Source organism: Culex quinquefasciatus, chromosome 2 (genome assembly GCF_015732765.1).
Source record: "Culex quinquefasciatus strain JHB chromosome 2, VPISU_Cqui_1.0_pri_paternal, whole genome shotgun sequence".
NCBI lineage: Eukaryota > Metazoa > Arthropoda > Insecta > Diptera > Culicidae > Culex > Culex quinquefasciatus.
This window is the reverse complement of record NC_051862.1, coordinates 76598847-76619633: the sequence shown is the minus strand read 5'-3', so window position 1 is coordinate 76619633 and position 20787 is coordinate 76598847. Positions and strand designations below refer to the sequence as shown.

The 20787-nt window shown below is 36.4% G+C and overlaps 1 protein-coding gene across 7 annotated transcripts in view; it reads left to right on the top strand.

The window, feature by feature from the left end:
* LOC6036748 (kinesin-like protein unc-104) overlaps positions 1-20787 on the top strand; it is a 111544-nt gene that overhangs the window by 27746 nt on the left and 63011 nt on the right. For 3 of the 7 annotated variants that reach the window (XM_038257975.1, XM_038257979.1, XM_038257974.1), the window contains exon 1: positions 9787-10113. The exons of the other annotated variants lie outside the window; for them this stretch is intronic. The gene's annotated coding sequence lies outside the window, so the exon portion shown is untranslated. Of the gene's footprint in view, positions 1-9786; positions 10114-20787 lie in introns of those variants that run through there. 7 annotated transcript variants of the gene reach the window in all.

Genomic DNA, 20787 nt, shown 5'->3' with positions numbered 1-20787 from the left:
TTTACCGAACTTAAATTAATATCTTTAAATATCCTTCCAAGACTCGTCTCGTCTGTCACGTCTCTTCAACCGGACCAGACCATCGTATCTTGATGCGCACACACGCGCGTCCGGACCAGAGGGCCGCGACCTGACCTGCGTGGGCGCGATTTGCCGGGGGTTGGAAAAGTTCACCCGACTTTTCCGACGATACGCAATTGAACCCAGCCCGGGTCTGACTGCAGGCTGTTTATCACGTAAAAAAAAGTCTGCGATCTCTCGGGCGGGCTTTTCCTCGTCTTTTCGTGGGAAGTGAAGCGTATAGTCGGGCTGGCAAAATGTTCCCGACCCCCGACACTGGCTGTGATGACACGTGTAAATGTTTATTTTTGGATGTTGGTTTCTACGAAGAAGCTTGGGTCGAAGATGTCTCGCTTGAATTAATCGAATTAAAGTTGGAAAGGAAAATAATTGCATGAAAAGTGAAACAAATTTATCATCCTGCATAAATTATACGAATATAGTACGATAGATCCGTGAACTACTCAAAAGGATACGGGGACTTGCGAATAGACCTTGACATTTGATTAGTCCAATTTTCGAGACGAGGCAATGGGTGCGATCACGAACGAGCTCATCCTTACATTCGATAAAGACGTGTACTGCGTGGATAGAAAAATAAGTTTTACGTCACTTGTTTTTAGAGGTGGGCAAAATCGCTATTTTTTAGGAGCCGCTCATTTTTCATCCCATCTGGCAGTTTTAGTATTAACTCATAAAACTATCGATCTCATGAAAAGTAAAGCGTCTTTTATTTACTATTTTTGAAATTTGCTCGCGTTATCTAAATTGTAGTAACAGTAAAAATATACTGATAAGTCCAGCCCATAGCACTCATGCTCGGTTGGCACGCGTTCGATTAAAAAACTTTCTAAATCATCACTAATTTATCTTTCCGCAGTCGGCTGCCTAAGATTTAAAAAATTTCAACCGATAAACAAAATGTTCATGGTCACATCACTGCCACTCGTGAATCCTGACCTCATACCCATCTACTAACCCCCTCAAAACTCATGTGATACTTTGTCGGAGAAGCAGTCGATTGGGCGGTCTCTATCACTCAAGTATCGGACTAACATTCCCATCCACTTCCCCGTGACTCTACCACTGGCGCCGGTATTGATCAGCATGATAGGGGCCTTTGAGAAGTTGCGAAGCGAGGAAAGATAGCACCCACTCATCTTCCACGGCTCGTGGATGTAACTTCTGGAGGTCCTGGTCAATAACGGAGTAGCAACTGCGGGTGAGCACCTATGCTTATGCTTATGCTGTCTCTATGTCAAAATTTCTACTCGAACCTAAACATTCGAGTAATAGATTGGCATCCAAACTTAAATCTAGGATGCCGGACAAATTGCTATTAATTTTAAAATTGTATTTATTTTTACATGAAGTGAAATAATGCTAATATTTTATTTGGAGAAAATATTCTGTGATTTTTTTCTATATTCTGATTTAATCGATAAAATCTCGAATCTATGACATTTCCCCGAAACCCACATTCCCGAAGAGACATTTCCCCGAATGCCACATCTCCGAAAAGACACTTTCCCGAAATGTCATTTACCCGAAAATCATTTCCCCGAACGATCCATTTCCCCGAACGGCAACATCCCCGAATGGCGACTTCCCCTAAAAACCATTTTCCCGAATGGCCACTTCCCCTAATTTTCCACATCCCTGAAAATCATTTTCCCGAATGACCATAATCCCGAACGGCCATTTCCCCGAACGCCAACGGCCATACCCGCCTGACCGGGTTCGGGGAAGTAGCGATCAATGAAGTATCATGTCCACAATAGAGCTTTATGACGTTTCGCGTACGCACACAAGTGCACCATTTGATTTTGCTGGCTGACAAAATTTAACCTCACTTAATTTTTGTGTACGTACACGCAATACAAACGAACGTTGATTACTCTATTGAACGTTCAAAAAATTCCGAGCTTCACTTGAATTTTGAATATTCAAATTGATGTAAGTGCGACAACTGGCCAAAGGGATTTCAGGTCAGAACGTGTTTGACACACGTTCAGGCCCGACAACCGCAAAAATTTGTAATTGTTACTCAGGACCTTGGCAACCAAAATCATCTGTCGAGCTTAAGTATAGCCCCTAAACTACTTGAAAGTGATTTAGTTTTTTTTAAATCTAAAATGGCGGTGATGAAATATTCAAAAAATGCTTTTTGTAATTCAACAATCAACTATTTAGATTTGATTAAAAATGTTGGTCGCAGAACTCGAATTGGACGTAAAAAAAAAAAAAATTGTTCAAAGCCTTCATCCAGCCAAAATTGATAGGAACAAATTAGTTCAGTTAAACAAAATCTAGAACAAACTGAATCCTGCGCATCGAGTCGTCGCATGAAGCTATCGTTGCTGTTCTATCCTTACCACGTAGATACCGTTTTGGAAAATTGTCCTTTGCTGAAAATGGCCGCTACAAAAAAAAAAATCTTTTTTTATGGAACGTGGATGATCTCAATACTCCGCACTCTTGAAGTGTCCGCGTGGTTTATTAATGGCCTTCTACGGTTATTTTTTTTTAATCTTACAAAACACGTAGGAGAATTTAATATTAACGGCATACTTTTATAAAAAAAAATCCCTAAATAACAATTTAATTTATATCTAGGTCATCATTCGGAAAAATTGATTTTTTGGTAAAGTAACCATTCGGGTATATGTAAATTCGGGAAAACGGCAGTTCGGTAAAATGGCCATTCAGGTAAATGACATTCGGGGATATGGAATTTTCGGGAAAATGATTTTCGGGGATGTGGAATTTTCGGGAAAATGATTTTCGGGGATGTGGAATTTTCGGGAAAATGATTTTCGGGGAAGTGGCACTTTCGGGGAAATGATTTTCGGGGATGTAGAATTTTCGGGGAAATGATTTTCGGGGATATGGGATTCGGGAAAGTGGGATTCGGGGATAAGGGATAAAACCAAAATCTCTGAACTATTCAGTAGATTTTTGGTAATATTTTTACAAATCATTAACTTTTGGGATTAATTTTTAAAAGCATCGAAATATTTTAAATTGCATTTCAAATTCTCAAAAACAAATTTAATACTATTTTTTTTAAATTCAATAAATTAAATTTATGTCAAAAATAATGCCATCTTGAAACGGTTCTTTCAAAAGACCGGAGTTTAAAAAAGAACCGCGGTTCTTTTTTTGTGAGCCACGGTTCGTTCGCTCTTTTTAGTGAACCGGCTCTTTGAGCGGCTCGCTCTTTTTTTGCCCACCTCTACTTGTTTTATTGGTGACGAAAGGGGAACAGTGAACATGAATCCGAATCCGAGGAACCAATCACGAATGACGTCACATAGTATGGTGGGTGCTACCCATGGCTTTCTACCTAAGATACTCGCGATTGGGTGTGTTGGGTGCGGTTGTCAAAATCGCTATTCCTGATTCTGATATACAGCCTTGGGTGCTACCCAACTCCACCCACCGTACCATGTGACGTCATTTGTGAATGGTTCCTTTTGAAGCGACGCCGGCTATAGGTATACCAAAAAATGTGACGCTGACTCCAATTGCGATTCCAGTTTCGATTTAGCTACTCAGACTCCGACTTCAGCTCTCCAAAATGGCGCGACTCCAGCAACAACTCCCATACAAAGTGGTTGCAAATTTGCCGACTAAGACCCCGGCTTCGGAAGATTTAGCGACTGCGACTACAGCTTTTCAGAGCTACGACTACGACTTTTGGTCCACCCCAACTTTAATAAGTGGTCACATGGAATCCTTTTAGATTTTAAAATTTTATTTTAGATAAAATTACTACATACATTTCGAGAAGGTACTAGCCATATTATGGTGGATGAAGTTGCGTTTGAAAGTGTTTGTTATAAACTTCAATACAACACAATTTCCCTCCTCGTATGAAAGCTGTTTTCCCACAAAGCATACAAATTGCCATCCATTTCTATCGTGGCGGTCCCACTAACCCCTCCGAGAAGGCACCTTAAGTGCAGCTGATGCCACTGCATATTGCAGCCACACGTAAATACCAATCGGGATCAATTGAGAAAGTAGCTGCCTTCGAACCGTAAAACATTCCAGCAAACCAACCATACCGTACCCAGCCCCTAATGACAATCTATCACCTCGTGGAAAAGCTCTTCCCTTCAGTAGGTACGGACCAATTTCAGAGAGATGCCGATAGCGTTCGTTCGAAAGGGTAATTGTAGAAATTGCAGAGCAAACAAGGAAATTAATTGCGAGACCAAACTGTGGGCTTTCTCTGGATCAGTGTCCTTCCGTGGAAAAGCTTGCGATAACTTTCGGGGGAAAATTGTGGCAACCAAAACACAGTTCCCAGTCCTCCTTCTCGAGAAGAGACATATTGGCAAAGACATTGGGACACGAAAGTGAATGAAACTGCATCCTTTCTCTAGTAGTTGGTTGGAAGTGATTAGGGGAGAGTGTGGTAATGTTATCATAATTTTTTTATTGGATTCTTTAAACATGATTTTGCTTATTTTTACCGCTGATTTAATTTTTCAAACATTCTGTAAAATTATTCAAAATGTTTTTTGAAAAAAGTTCACTCAATCTCCCCTGTGCGACTACCAGGTGTAAGGAGACATGATGGGTGCAAAAGGATACGCGATTTGGGTGCGCGCGCATCCACCCGAATCGCGTGTGTGCATTTTGTGTGTTATATTTGCAACATGGCACATAACACCACCGCAAAACTGTTTGGTCCCCCCCTTCTCCACCACTGAAGTCTCACACATACGAAAATATTTTACTCTATGGACAGTTGGATCAAGATTAGGGTCGGTGGGCGTATTGGTGTAATCTTGAAATGTTATGCTGATTGTTATTGTTTTGCAACAAAGAATAAACTTAAGATGTTATTGTCGTATGTACAATTTCGAAATTTTTCTAACAGTTTTTTTTTGCTATATTTTCAGGTAATCTTCACTTGCATTCTACATGAAACAAGTTCGATAACTTTGTTCAAATTTTGAATCAAAACGTAAGTTTTAATTTAATCAACTTTGAATAAAACTTGAATGTTTAAAAACTAGATTCAAATACTGAGCATTGAAAAAAAAATTAAAATGGTATTATATTTTGTCATTTAACCATAATAACGAATTTATCATCACCACTCAATACTGTACTTCGAGATTAAGAGTAAATCACGTATGTTTGTCAAGGTTGATCTCATTTATGTTAAAATTTCTAATTTTCATCGTATAAAATGTTGTTAAAACACTTCGAGCCAAACATTTCATTAGGGCACAAAACCAAAATCCGCGATTCGAGAAAATCGCTTGCAAAAAGTGCACAACTTGTTTCAATTCCTATTTAAAAAAGAAGCTTCACTGATGGTATTTTTACTTATGATACGATAAAACACATCATTATCCTCAACTCTGCTTGAATGCTTCTTAATGTATGTTGGTTTTCGCAATAAAACTCATAATTTAAAAAAATCTCGTTATTAGGCCCTTTTAACTTTCCAACTGTTGTCCATAATGGGCCCTTTCTAGATGCAATTTCGAAGAGAATTGAAAGGGCACTAAAGCGCTGTCATCCGATTGTTGTTTTGAATGATGTTTATGGGACCTTTTGTTCAGTAAGAAATAATGAGGAATTCAGCGAACATTATGTTTATTGGTGAAGTTTTGTGATCGAATGGTGAGAATAGGGCATGTGAAATATAAAAATTCTTCTAAGGTGTACTGAACAGGATCCGCGGGACCGTGTTAAATATTGTGGTTCGACGAAATTTTTTTCTGCAGAAATCTTTGGTGAAACGTTGTTTTGAAGTGAATTAGTGTTAAGAATGTATGAAAACTTCACTTCATAACATAGAAAGTTCCTCAACTACGAAAAACTAACGAAAACGAAAAGGGCACAATTGAACTTTTTTTCTGGTTCGGAGTGAACATTGTTATGGGCCCTTTTGAGTTTTTGATTTTTTCAATATGAAATTGCTTGTTATCAATCTGATTCTTGGAGGGCATGTAGGAAGTGTACTAATGAATGGAATAGTGGAATAATCCCGAATGTTTACGTTTTGGTCTTGTGCCCTAATAAAATGTTTTGCTCGACTTTTTTGTTTTATTTTTTTAATAATGTTAATGGCCTAACTTTCTAAAATATAAATCACGACTAAGTAGTCATCCATTGTTCGATTATATTTATTTATTTATTTCGAAACACATTACAATTTCGCAATATTTTTTCCAAACATAATGCAAGAATTTCTAAATTACTTTTCCAAAACAACCTATGCGCCATGAGTTTCCTATGTACATAGGACCTTCTGAAAAAGTAAGCGAGATTTGCAACCACATTACAGTCCAAATTTGATTATCCGAAGTTCCTGTCAAAAATCCTTTCGGAAAATCGAATCAATGATTTTTATTCGTTATAGTCTTCGAGCTCAAATTTGGCCTCCAAAATGCTTTAAAGTGAATTGCGGTGATGAAACTTATATTAAAAAAAAGCATTGGGAAATTTAATACACAGTATAAAAAATCATGGAAACATTACATCTGCGAAAGGGTACATCTTTTATGTCAGAAATAATTGTAATTTTAACCTCTAAAAATGTGTAATTTTACCACTTTTCTGGTGTAATGTCACTTTTTCAGTCTAAATTGAGGTAAAATTACATCATAAAAGAAGTAATATTCAACCTTCCAAAATTACATCTTCCAATTTTATATTTTTTTTTTTACTGTGTAGAAAATCAGCCACAAAAATTTTAATAACATGAGGCCGCTTCACATTGTCCATATAATGTTTAAAAATGATCGAGTCTGGACTTATTAGTTTTATATAACGTTGGTTGTTCCATTTTTTCTCTTTTTATGTAGAACTCAGTTAATGAAAATGTTCTAAACATGACTGAATTTTATAATTTCAATTTTTGCAGTTCAAACTGCTTTTCCTACTGAAAATGTACAAATTTGTAATAAGTAGGGGAACATCATCTAATTCCAGCGTGCCTCTAATGTTGGCAGGTCAGAACTTTGACATTCAATTAAAGCTTGTTAAAAGCGTTTTCAACTGAAATCGAGTGATAAATAGCTCAATAAGAAGTGAGCAAGCAAGTTTCTATCAAAAGTTTTTCAAAATTAGTTGTTTAAATAGTGAAAATCAGCAAATTGGATGGAATTAGGAGCGAGTGCTTAACCTGCCAAACATACGAGAATTTCCCCTAGTTCTCAACATTTTCGCAAATCGACATTTTTTTTATTTTTGTAGATGTTCTGAATTAAATTTGTTTGTTTTGGCATATACAGTGTATCGAAAAATTGTCCGTATAGCCCTGTACGGAATCAATATTCGCTGTTATAATCCCTGATTTTTTAGAAAAGTTCCAACTTTTATATATAAATCGACGCGGGAGAATGTTCTCATTACGACCCTGACATTGATTTGCCAAAAAATTGTAATAAAAAAATAACAAAAATAATTTACTAATGAAAGTCCCAAATCTAAGCAAAAAAAATGTCTCTACACCTCATTAATCTACTAAGTTTGATTAAATTTTGATAAAGCAATTAATTTAATGTTGTTAGTTAGTCATTTTAAAGTGCCTCCAACACACTTCAAGCTGTTTTGAACTTTTGATATCTTTGTTTGGTAAGTTTATATGAAAATTTAGTATAAATTTCCTAATTTATGTAAAACATTACGAAACATGAGTATTTCAAACCACTATTTTTCTAAAATTGTTTTTTTAGTGTTAAAAGAACACCAACTAAATATTTTCCAACAAAAACCGTCTAAAAAAACACGTGTTTTATTGTCATTTTGGAGTAAAAAATAGTTTTTCGGAACAAAACCGTCGGATAATCCGGATAGTTCCGGAACCAGAGTGGCCGCTCGGGGGACACTTTTCCGATGGTCAAATAGAGCATAAAAATATCTTTCTTTTGCAACTTGAAGCATCCAAATCCGTTTATTACAGCCCGATTACGACACTAAATTTATGGCGCTTAAGATATGAAATTGCTTCCAACTACACGTAGAAAAAAGAGTTCCCAAAATCGTGAGCTAGCGTTCATGAAAATGAGAACCTGTTCAAATCCCATGGTACGATTTTGAAAAACGTATCATGAAATTTGAACACTTTGTTCGTGGTTCTCATTTTCATGAACGCTTGTTCACGATTTTGGGAACTCTTTTTTCTCCGTGTACCGGCAACATGTTCTTTTGAAAATTAGTTAGTCACTCACTTAAAAAATAATCCCAAAACATGTTAATAATTAGCAAGCGCCATCAAACAGAACAAACGCGCCAAATCTTTTGACGTTTCAATTTTGACGACCCATTCCAATCGAAGGTTGAAGAAAACCAAGCGAGAAGCGAAGGCAAATAAAGAACAAAGGGTGGCCACCACCACCACCAGCAGCGCCTGTTGGAGTGAGCCAGTGATGCCAGGAAACTTTCTCTATAAATGCTACTTTTTGTGAGTGTTCGCTTAAAATTTCATCACAATTGGCAGCACTAAGCAGACCCAAAAGAGCGCTGGAAGCAAAAAAAAAAAACTAAGCTGAAATTTGAAAAATGGGCGTGGTCCAATGCATTCTAGTTTGTTTAGAATACATTTGGGATATGTATTTTTTAAATGCTTGTAAAAGTAATAGAATAACTTTTAGTAAATGTGAAAATAAACAGAAATGTTCACAAAAAGTTGCTCTACCCGTTGGTGTACTTGGTTTTAGTAAATTTCAAAGAACACTCCAAATTATCCAGCATCATTCAAACACAACCGCTTATTAGGCTTAAAATGGGTATATTTCCCCTGGTAGGCATGCGATGTATCTCCAAGTTGAAACAAAAATCAAGCGGCAGTGGTAACTCTCTGTTACTCTATGCAAGTTACAATAAGTTTTTTTGGTACCTTAAACAGATTTTTTGAGTTCCTTTTAGCTGTGTGTTACATCATAAACCATTTTGGAGCAATTATTGTTGTAAATCAAAAAATTACCATGAGTAAGAAAAAAATAGAAAAAAAATATTTTCATGAATTTATTGAATTTTGTAAGTTTTTGATAGTAGCATAACTGTGCACAGAAAAAAAAATCAATTCTAGTAATTCATAAATTTAAGAACCACTAAGAAACTTATCATAAGTATGGTGCATTTGAACTATAAACGTGAAGACATTCTTTCGTGGTTCTCAAATTCATGAGAAATTTGTATGTATGTATGTATTAGTACCCCGTCTTGGTAGGACTTGGCAATGACCATAGTATGTTTCAACTGAGACGTTTGGTTAGTATACGACTTATATTATAAGGACCTTAAAAGATTATTATTCTCATTCCAAGCATTTCTTATGATATGATTAAAAAGACATTGAAACTCATGTGACTTGGGCCAGGCAAACCACGACTCCCTCATCCAGTCCATAAAATATATGAAGGCCCTGGGATTTTATACGAAAATTTAAAAATAAAATTGTACAACATCTTAAACTAGCTGGAAAAATAACTTTTCCATATTTTCTCAAATCCTTCTAGTTGAATTAATCCTCAAAAGTCCTCGTCTCGTCCCAGTGTGTTTTTCCCACAATCAATACACGATATATTCCACCAGGATTTCCACGGCGCAAGTCTGCACCCAGTCTCTCTTCTCACCAATCTCGCACTCTCTCTCTCGGAATTTTCCTCCCCGTGCAGCCATTCTGACTCTGTGTCCAACAATTCCAGCAAACGTGTGCTTCCTCCTCTTTGCCGGAGAAAGGAGTCACGACTGTGTGTTCCAGTTTAGTTTCGCACTAAACTTCGGACGGTATGGATTTGTAAAGGAAAAGTGACCTCCCCGAAGCCAGCCAGTGAGGGATAATTTATAGTTTTTCCTTGGTGTGTGCGGTGTGTGACACCCATTTTTTCCCTGGAAATAAGGGAAAAATTTGGGGATTAAAGTCGTGGAATTGTGAAGATTTGTGGGGGCTAGTTTTTGAAAATTGGAAAAAGGTGATCAGAGTGCAGTGACCAGAACCTGGAAGCTTTCCAAGTCGCGGACTTGGGTTGAGCTTTTCTTTTTCGGGAAAAGTGCTTCCTGAATAATTAATTTTACAGTGTAAGTTTCGTTTGCGGGTTGGAAAATATTGATTTAAGGTTGCTTCAAAGGTTATTTGCGTTGAAAATGATTTCAAAATGAAGACAGTGTTGAATTTTGATGTTCTCAATAAGTCGGAAAATTTGAAGGAAACTTATGAAAGGTCATGTGTTTGCTCGACGGAACTGGTGAAATTCCATATTTAATTTTTGTGTTCAAAGAAAACTCGTCGGCCATATTGGATTTTGTGTTTTGGCCTTTCTTCTCAAAATGTGCAAGCAAATTGGACAAAAATAAAACTCTGCAGTGTATTTTACGAATTATTGAATGAAATTGCAAAGTGTGGTGAAAGTTGAGACGAAAAATTCCAGCAGCAGCGCCATTTTGTGAATCAGCAGTGCTCCCGAGTTCTCTCAATATTCGAGTGAGAGCAGAGACTCTCTCTTCTTTTCAACGCTCTCACAGGATTATTATGTTGACAACGTCGTCGTAGTCCTCGTAGAACTGTTTTCTGCGGTTGTTCCTGAACGGATGATTCATCCTTTCGTGTGAAAGGTCTTCTTGCTTGCATCTTCTTCTTGTTCGCTGCAGTTTGTGGATGGTCATACAAATCTAGTTTTTGTTTTTGAGTGGGGAACAAAGGCGAAAGATTTTTCAAAGGGAAAACATTTTCCCTAAAAAAATTATACATGAAAAAACTAGAAAATCATCAAAACAGGTATTTATAACATTCAAAACTCCCGTAAATCCCTCAGCTCCAACAAAGTATCGATTTTCCCCTTGGCACGATGCACTTTTCTTGTCGCCCTACAAAAAAAAAGGCTGGCCAAAAGGGGTGAGGAGGAAGAGGGTTGAAAAACTGCACCGTCAGGACTCGCGAACCTTCCTTCGGTTGGACGTCGTCAGACGTCACAAAGAGATGTTCGCTCGTGCAGTTCACACTCAGCATCCCTCTGGTCCACGAACTTGAAAGCAGAAAGGATGAACAACGACTTTCTTGTGTGCATAGTTTTATGTTTCTGCCCCTAGTGTCGTTTTGGGGGGTGGTTGGGCCTGTACAAGTGGGCACTTTGTGAACTCTAGTTCAACTCTTCAACCCAACACACACGGTTGGGTGGTTTAGGGCAGATTAGGGACTGATTAAAAATGTACTCGTTACAAGATGGTGAAATGGTACAGGAGATGTGTTCATTTTGATGGATTTCCTTTGCATTTGATGGTTATTTGAAATGCAAGCAAAGATTTTTTTAAAGAAAGTTTTCCCATAATTCTTGAGTTGTTTTGAACAATGACAGATTTTACTCATTGATTTTTTGGCTTCAGGCAATTTTTTTTAATTTTTGTGCAAAAATGTTGATCGAACCACAATATATTTGAATCTGTACTTAACAAAAAAAAATAAATAAAAAAGGCTGAATATGTATAAGGCCGATGCAATTAAAAAAAGATACTTAAAAATATATAAAAATAGAAATGTCAAGCCAAAGTCTCATAATTTGAATGCAAAAAGTGTTTTAAAATGCAGTTTACACTAGTTCAGTTGTTCTGCAATCATTATTATAACAGTTCTAAAAAATTAAGATTTTAAGAAAACAAAACTTTTAACGAAAAAAAACTTTTGCGATACCAAACATCGAAAATATTCAAAAATTAAAAAAAAAAAAAAATCAAACCAAACATGCCGAAAATGATTCCAAACGCAGGGTAATGCATTTTAAATTGATTGCATTTCAATTTCCATTGGCAATTTGAAGTTTTTTGAAAAAAATATTTTATTTGCCCCCGTTTTTTTTTTGCAAAAAAAAGTTTTTGCGGTGTTGTACATTGGAATTTCATGAAAATTCAAAATACTTTTAATTCAGCCCAAACATGGTAAATATGATTAAATGCAGAAAAATGCGTTTTAGATTGTTTTAAGTTGATTTGTCTTCTATTTTCATTAAAATTTTGAAGATTTTTGAAAAAATACTTTTTTTGTCCCCTGATTTTTCGGACCAGTTTTGAAGAGGTATGTCGCCCCCTTTGAAAAATATTCGCAACGGCCTAAAGGGGAGAGAAAAATTTAATATAAAATTTGCTGCAAATGTTTTGTAATATATTTCATAATTTAATAAGATTTCAAAAGATTTCAAAAATAACTGGTTAATGTTGAATAAGAAGATTATTTTAATTTTCTCAAACAAAACCATTTAAAGAAGTAACAAAACTATAAGCTTAGCTAACTCAATCATAAGGTTCATAGTTTTTTTTTAGCTATTGCAACAAACTTAGTAATAGTACATTTGACTGAATACTATCACGGGTATGAATCGTCAAGCAATTTGAATATGGCGACTTGTATCAGAAGAAAGTGAGGCATTTTCGCTAGTTCTCACTGTTCTGTGTTCTGCGTGCACGTCCGCAAACATCGACCACATACATACTAACATAAAGCGCCACCAAGAGGCAAAAGGTGATTACGAATATTTTTGTCACTTTCGTTAAAAATATGCGGTTTTGCAAAAACTAATAACAAAACCCACTTTTAACAGTAGTTGGACTGTCACACTTGTAATTCGTTGCTGATTTGGTCGAAAATTTGTTAAAAATAATAAGTTTTTTGCAGCACCCCTTTTGGACGGACATTTCTGTTATCACCTTCTGGTTCCTTGGATTGACCATGGATAATTTCACTATGTAATAAACAGGGCAGCTACCACCACGTGACGCCACTGTTTCGAATGAGAAAATGATACAGGTTTTTCAGACGAGTTTAAATCCCGTGATACTATTGAAAAAACTGTTTCCTAAAATATAGTCCACGGACCTTCCTAAGTCTCATTTTAGGCTTTGTCAAAGCTGTCACAACCGCTATAAAACCTATCAGCCAAAACCAACATTAAACCATATAGTCGTTACAGCCTCCCCAGAACCCCGATAAATCTTTGTTAAAACCCAAAAGTACCTCCGCAAAAGGTTGTCACGGCCTATTTAAAAAAACCTACAGGCTTTAAAATTGAATCCTAACAACCTCTTCAAAGCCTTATTAAAAACTTTGTTAAAACCTAGTTAGGAGTTGACAGGAAATATGACATTTCATACGTCTTCAAACGTCTTATGGCAGACAGATTTTATTCTGGGGGAGGTAGGGCCTAAAAAATGAACTCGCTTCATCAAAATAATTCTATTGTAATAACAACTTTTAATTGAATAAAAAAAATAATGCTGCTTTTCTTGAAAAAAAAAAAATGTTCAACACATTTTGAACGTCGATGGTTATACTAGTTATGTCAGAAATTCAGCATAAATCTGTGTTTTCATCAAATGCTAGTCAAATTTATTGCTTTTTCAATTTTGTCCACCAAGATGGCGGTCAATCAAAATCAATCAAACCACGCGTATAGCGCCATATTTATGCATTGCTATATGGCCGCGTTAAATGCTTTTTTAGGAGCTTATGGTTTAAAGTAAGCTTTTAGCATGCCAAAAGGCAATTGACAGCTACAACATCCTTGGGTTTAAAGAAGCATGAGATAAAACCATTAGGCCGTCGGGTTTTGAAGACTCTCTGAAAACTTTCATAAAACCTTATTGAAAGCCATTTGGCTTTTGTGTCCGAGGCATAAAACCTTCTTAGAACCTTTAAATCAGCTCATGCTTATTGTTTGCTGTGAAAGCCAAAATAAATCTTACAAGCAATCAAGATGCTACCATAAAACCTTAATAAAACTAGGTGGTGGCTAGTAGGTTTAAAAATGTTACTTGGGTTGTGTGGCCAACCCCAGTACTTGTTTAAAAAATACTAAGTATGAGACAGTTGAAACTTTTCCCAAAAATTAATTGGAATCCTATCAACGTTTATTATCCGTTTGAAGGGTAGTGATAAAAATCTAAATAATATTATTATAAATAACACATGCTATGCTATCTTAACAATGATTTATTTCTAAAATATGAAAGTTCAACTGTAGTTTAGTTTGTTGAATAATTTGAAACAAATCTGGAAAAAGAAATACTAGAAATAATAGTTTCAATTAATTAACATCAGTGAACTGTATATTGGACAAGATACAACTCTCGAAGTGTTCATTTAAATAAACTAATACACTTGTTCCAGGGAAATAATCATTATTATATTATCACATTATTACACAAAAATACCTAACCGTAACATAATAGTATTAAGCGTAGGACTTGGTACCCTTTTTCTTATCGCACAGTTCTCTCCATTTACCAAAACACTTTGAATTTTTTGCATGAGTTGAAAGCCTCAACATTCAACTATTTTTTATCAAAACAGTTCTTTAAGCCAAGCAAAGCGTTTTGAAAAAATATTTGAAACCGGCAACTGGTACCATGATCCCCCTTCAACATATCGTCGCCGTCGTGCTAACTTGTCGTACGTGCATTTTGGGCCAAATTGAGTTAAGAACGCCATTTTGTGCAGCTCACAATGCCTCATCTTTTGACCTTTACAGATCCCCAAAATTCGATTTCAATCCTGAGATATTCAATGAAAACCAAAACAGCTCCGAAAATTTTTGTCATTCTACATATAAAAGAAGTTTCAATCCTGTCGTGCTATCTTGTCACTCCCTGAAAATTGATGTAAGTGCGACAAAGGGCAAAGGGATTTCAGGTCAGGATGCGTTTGACGCACGTACAAGTTAGACTACCGTAAACATTTTTAATTATAACTCTGGACTCCAGCAACCAACTTCAACCAAACTTCGGGGCAATGCACAGAATGGTCAGCCAAACAAAACGTGTTCGTTATTGTTTACATTGCGTGATTTCGTTTTTGTTTATTCAAGGTCAAACATTAAAACGCGTTTTTCTCGGAACGTCAAAATGGCGGGTGCGACATGATAGCACGACGACGTCGATATGGAACAAAAAAAACTTAAGCAAAACATATTTTATTCATCCAAATCCAGATTCATCCAGATTTTCATTAAGTAACAGCGATTTCATATAAAACCTGTGTTCAAAGTATAACAAGTTTAATAAACCAAAATCGAGCAAGTTTACAAAAGAATTTATAACTGTAGATTAAATGTGATCCTATAGGATTTAGTACAACAAGATTTAGGACTAAGTTGGTGAATTATGTGCTTTCATGGAATTTACCATTTGCTTTTTTAAACTTTCATATGTTACAGTACATTGTACATTTGTTTCATCCTTAGGGATCATGCATAAACCACGTGGCATTCAAATTCGTATCGTATCCAGCATTTCCGAGAGACAGGTTTGATAGACGGATTTCAAAAATTGTTGTGCATGATGTTTAACTTGTTATAGCCTTTTCCGGCCAAGTTAAGAACAACATTGCGTGCCCATTAACATTCGTACACTTGACAACTCTCCCGTAGCCATCCAACTACACGTGCCAAGAGCCGACTCTTGGAAAATCGCAATTGCGTGTTTTTGTATATCGGTGTATCGATTTTCCCAAAGAAAAAAAAGCAAAAAAAAAAAAGAACCTCAACCATTGACGCACTCTGTTGGTTGGTGGCTCCCCATTTTCAGAGGGGGGACCACTCATACATGTGACCACAATAAGTGTGGCTTTCTGTGTTGGTGTTGCTGTCTGAGTGCAATTCATTGTGTGCCATTTTACTCTCGTGTGCTGCTGCAGATACAGACACACAGATTTGTGCACGTCGGAACAACACCGGGAAAATCACTGCGAGGATGAGTCATCTGCGTCACTGCGAATGTCTCACTGATTTTTTTCTTTCTTTCTGGTTGTGGTTGTGCGCGGACCAAGCGGATGCAGTTGATTTTCCCGGTTGTTGGATGCAGTCCAAGAAAATGATTCGATTTATTTGAAAATTTATATGATGGCAAGGAAATCCGTTTCCGTTGAACGACTGCCCGGAGCCAGACGAAAAGGGGTGGAGTTTGACTCCTGGTTTTAGTATTGAGCCAAACAAACTTTTTTAAGGGGTCGTTCATAAATGAAAAAAATCAGCTCTCAGCATTAAATATTTTTATAAGATTTCCGATATTTAAAACGAACTCGGATTTTTCAGACGACCCTCGTCCAGCACTATGACCAGGATGTTATTTTTCAGTGGCTCCGGCTTAAACATAAAGGTTTCACCATTCCGTGAGCAACCTTTTCGTTACCGGTTGGGGATTTTTATGAGTTTCCTTTCCGCAGTCAGTGCCAGCAAGGGGTTCATTCACCTTTTTGAAAAGAAGAAAATGTGAGGGTGGATTTACAGGGCAGAGTCAGGGAGTTGTTTTTCAACTCAGTGTGGCGCTTTTCAATGAGATATACTAGTTGAAAGTGGCGTCGTCTGCCTTTGTCCTAAGGCGGGGGGAGGCGAAAAGTTAGTGAGTCGTCACGAGGGTTTTAATTTATGTTCCGTGGGATGTTTTTATTTTCGTCTGGCTAGTTTTTTTTGGTAATTCAACTTGTTTCTTTCTTGAGCAATTCGAGTGAACTTTCTGATTATCGAAAGAAAAGCAATTTCATGTTGGCATATGACTTTTGTAATATCTATGGTAAAAGTGTCCCTTAGCTATGTTTAGCAAAGATATAAATTAAATCAACCTGTAATACAATACCTTTTCCCCCCGTAAAATTGAGCTAAATGGAAATAGGACAAATATCTATTTCCATCACCTTCGATAGGCACCGCCCACTTTAAATTGAAAAATTGAATTATTTTCGGCGATGGTCCATTACAGTATAATTAATTTATTTCACAAAGTGTCGAATTCTCCCACCCCCTTTAGCAAAATGGTTCACATTACTCGTGCTGACAGCTTCATTTATATCCGTAATGGTGGTGGGAGCTGCTCATGGGATAATTTACCGGAGTAAATTGGATAACTGCTACTGCTGCTGCTGGAAGCTCCACAGACCGGGGCAAGGCCATCGCAGATCGCTGGCAAGGATAAGGGCCGAGTATTCTCTTTCAGTCGTTTGTTATCACCAGGTGTACAGTTGCTGAACTGAAAGTGGTCTTTGTGTACGGCGAAGAAGAGTAGTTGTACCTGAAGGTTAACTTTTTCCACCTTAATCGCTGGGGAACACACAATGTTTGGGGCGGTTTGGTTCGGTCTCAAAATGTAATTTATTTTAAAATTGGGAATTAGTTGGAATCGATGGAAATGGAAAGGTTCAAGTATCAAATAAAAAATCAAAAATAGTTGTAATTTAAATTTTGATTTACAAGAATATTTCCGTTTTTTTCAGGTGCATCGGGACAGTTGTTTCCGTTTTTAACAGAATCAAATTAACTAAATTTTTACATAGATTTTAAAATTTAAAACTCTAAAAGAATAATATGAACACATTGAACACCCATATGTGGTAAATTTGACATACTTTGCGGGGTAATTTATGTTTTCAATAAAAAGAGAAAAAATATTTCAGTGTAGAATAAGTAATAATTAAATTAAAAATTGTGAAATTATTTAATTACTTTGATTCTGGATTAGGCAAATGTCAAAATTTAAAACTGTAACTTGGGTTTTACTAAACCAATTTCTATGGACTAATGAACTAATGGTCTTCAAATGATGTTAGTAATCTGAAACAGTCCATGATATTTTTTATCGAATTCCGTAGCCCTTCAAATTCAAATACAGTCGACTCTCTGGCTGTCGATCTTCTCGATATGAATATTGCTCCATCTATCACTGAATTCTTCAGTCCCTTCAAACTGCATACTTCGATTGGCTTTATTCCTCGATATTTTCTCTTGCTTGAAGGATCTCTTCCTCGACGGTCCCTTGGATTCTGTTTGCTTTAAAAATCTTTTCCGGTTGTCAATATTGTCACTATCTCATGGCTTGCATAGACATTTTTCTTTGCGAAACGAAGCTTTCAAGGGTGTTTGACATTAGTTTGTTTTTGTTTGCTGGACGTTGCCATGATTCTCTACTATAGCTGGGTACCAAGAAAAACATATTTTCAATCGAGTCTTCATTTTGCATCGTTCTGTAAACTGATGATTCTCTTCCTCGACGGTCCCTTGGATATTGACAACCAGAGAGTCGACTGTATTATTCAAAATCATCATGAAAATTTTGATACTCTTAGGCCATTATAAGAACTGACCTTTTCATTTAATTTGCCCATTTTTAACTTGTATCTGAAGTTGAATTGATTTCCAAAGAGATGTCTAAATCACCCCGCTGTCCATATTACCCCAAACTCCCCTAATTTAACTAATTTGGGGTCCTTAAACTCAAATTTTATATAAGTTTTCTTGATTTTATTATCCGAAGGATGATTAATAAATGAATCTTTGGTTTTACAAATGATGATTGCAATGCAATGTCGCAACAAAATTTTGATCCTCTCTTCTGAACTAAAAAAATGCTGAGATCTCAAGTTCGCTTCTTTATCACAAAATGAAAGTACTTTTCTAGCAGTTGTTTTAAGCAGTTTTTTCTGCTCTCGTTAACTCGATTGACACGTACTGAACTTATTTCAAGTATCTCCAAAACTCTGCATGTTGTAATTAGTTAAGCAATTTGTATTATGATAAGTACAACAAATAAACATGAATTGAATTGAATTGTAAATATTTTTTTTTAAAACTCCAGATTTACACTTTAACACAAATAAAAAAAAAACGAACATTGTAGGTCTAAATATTTTTGGCGTTTTTGGTAATAAGTCGCATTTGAATAATATTGCAATCATTGTATCTCAATCAAAAAAAGTTATTTATTCAACCGTTAGGCCTTTCTCTCATTAAATCAGAGACATAATTTTTATGTGTACAGTTATTTCATCTAGTCTACCTATTTAAAAAAACTGCAGACTTTTGTCAAGAAAATACAGACACCACCTTTGAAGAAAATTGTATCCTTCTACACGGTTCTTTTGTGGCGGCCATTTGAGGTTATGTTGAAAATCACCCTTTTTCGTCCTAACTTTTAAACAACTAAATGAAACTTGAAAACTAAAGTGGTTCTCTACGATTTCGCTAATCGATTTTTCTTTGTATTTTTTTTATTTGGATGAAACTTTGTCCATGCATTCCCTATGTCAAAATAAGCAACTTTGCATAATTTTTTCACCATTGTTTTCAAAATTAATAATTACGAGATTTTTGTCTGGAATTTTTATCTTCTAAATCTGATTTTGCACCATCAGAAGATGTCTTTTTAAGTCTAATCTAATCTAAAACGCAACCAGTCCGATGAAAGCATGCTGGAAAGTCTTGTGATTAGATTACGCCCCAAGCACTTTTCTTGTCAATATTAAAAATTGCAGTACATCCGAGAACACCCGAAAATGAATTGCAAAAATTAAAGCGGCCAGCCCTACTGCGTTGTGTTTACCGCAAAGAGGATTCTGTGAATGGATCACATTTCACAGAATCTACAGTGCAGGAAGGATGCGTGGACATACCGTACCAAACGTTCCGAAATAGTTGTGGTTGGATGTGTAAGTGTAAATTTGGCAAAAAATTATATTTAAAGGGGGGTTCGTGGAAATGGATAAATAGGGATTGGGAAAATTAAAGATGGAGAAGGGGTATACCTATACCTATAGGAAGGATATTTCATTTATTCAATAGTATATGATTTATATTGGTATGGTAGGGGAAATATGCCCATTCTAATCACTCTAAGCCGTTCGACCAATTCTCATCACTTTTCCGTTTTCCGCTATTAAATCAACATTTTCAGATGTTTCAACAATGGAAAGTTGCTTGCTCACTTTTATTTGAGCTATTCATTACTTTGGAACAGTCAAAAACACTTTATGAAAGCTGTAATCCATGATCAAAGTGCTGATAGGCCGATAATAGAAATAGGCTGAGAAAGGGTATAGTTCCCCTAAGTATGTAAAAAAATCAGCAAAAAAATATGGAAAGATCTCACCAAAATCTGGATATTTTAAATAAGCAGCTTCAATCTTCATTTTCCTGCAACCGGAATTGGACACAGCCTGACGGCGTGACGATCGTCATCTCCTCTATGTTCTTGATAGTTTTCCGTCGACGAACCAAATCGAATAGAATCTGCTTCCATTTAGGGGCTGTTTAAGTGAAGGGAAAGGCTCTGCAGGATGCAAACAGCTTCTGGCTTTGCCGGAAGGGAATCTTCACCGTTCCGCCATACGATAAAGTTCACGGAGAGCTTCACTTTTGTCTTGAGCCACATAAAGATTCTCTTGCAGAATAAAGTCATCCGAAGAACAAATCCGAAACCGTCGTGGAATTTTGTAAAAATTGGCCAAAAGATGCGAGAAACAACTGGAAAATAACGGAGAAAACGTCAAATTTACGACACCGAAAAAAATTTACGTCCAAATTCGACCATGGCTACTTTGATCCCCATCAGAAAATGTCTTTTTAAGTCTCCTAAAACATATTTAAAAAAAATCGAAAACTAAAATAATCGTATTTTGCTCTATACATTCGGCCACCAAGGGATTAATACTCCTTGAGTGAATTAATCCGTAATGGTGAAATAATGTCACAAGGTCATTTTCTATATAATACAACAATCCCCTTCCCCAACGATTCCCCTACACACCACACACCATTATAATCTATAAATAACCCGAACCGGTTGGTACGGTATGTCCCCGGCTTCTTCTTCATCCCCTGATGGTTCTATGAAATGTGGGATCCGTTCATAGAATCTGTCTCATGCGGTTCATGCAACGCAGTAGGCCGGGCCGCTTTAATGAGCGTAGTACACTTCGGGGGTTCTCGAAAGTACTGCAATCAT